Source organism: Arachis duranensis, chromosome 3 (assembly GCF_000817695.3).
Source record: "Arachis duranensis cultivar V14167 chromosome 3, aradu.V14167.gnm2.J7QH, whole genome shotgun sequence".
NCBI classification, from domain to species: domain Eukaryota; kingdom Viridiplantae; phylum Streptophyta; class Magnoliopsida; order Fabales; family Fabaceae; genus Arachis; species Arachis duranensis.
The window spans coordinates 92,000,455-92,001,303 of NC_029774.3; the positions used below are offsets into that span (position 1 = coordinate 92,000,455).

At 42.2% G+C, this 849-nt stretch overlaps 1 non-coding gene across 1 annotated transcript; it reads right to left on the minus strand.

The window, feature by feature from the left end:
• Positions 1-522: 522 nt before the first annotated feature.
• LOC127746254 (small nucleolar RNA R71) lies at positions 523-630 on the minus strand. The gene has a single exon (XR_008007874.1). It is a non-coding gene; the product is annotated as a small nucleolar RNA R71 (small nucleolar RNA).
• Positions 631-849: the final 219 nt, after the last annotated feature.

Consider the following 849-nt stretch of genomic DNA (forward strand, 5'->3'; position numbering starts at 1 on the left):
AGCATTCTTGTTGAGGCTGACCCTGAACCTGAAAGGACCTTGAAGCGAAAGCTAAGAGAAGCTAAGGCACAAATTTCTGTAGAGGACCTAACAGAAATCTTCAAACAAGAAGAAGACATGGCAGCCGAAAACAACAACAATGCCAACAATGCAAGGAAGGTGCTGGGTGACTTTACTGCACCTACTCCCGACTTCTATGGAAGAAGAATCTCTATCCCTGCCATTGGAGCAAACAACTTTGAGCTTAAGCCTCAATTAGTTTCTCTGATGCAACAGAATTGCAAGTTCCATGGACTTCCATTGGAAGATCCTCATCAGTTTTTAGCTGAGTTCTTGCAAATCTATGACACTGTCAAGACTAATGGGGTTGACCCTAAGGTCTACAGACCTATGCTATTCCCTTTTGCTGTAAGAGACAGAGCTAGGATATGGTTGGACTCACAACCTAAAGAAAGCCTGAACTCTTGGGAAAAGCTAGTCAATGCCTTCTTGGCAAAGTTCTTTCCACCTCAAAAATTTAGTAAGCTTAGAGTGGAATTCTAAACCTTCAGACAGAAGGAAGGTGAATCCCTCTATGAAGCTTGGAAAAGATACAAACAATTGATCATAAAGTGTCCTTCTGACATGCTTTCTGAGTGGAGCATCATAGGTATCTTCTATGATGGTCTGTCTGAACTGTCCAAGATGTCATTGGATAGCTCTGCCGGAGGATCTCTTCATCTGAAGAAGACGCCTGCAGAAGCTCAAGAACTCATTGAAATGGTTGCAAATAACCAATTCATGTACACTTCTGAAAGGAATCCTGTGAACAATGGGACGAATCAGAAGAAAGGAGTTCTTGAGATTGAT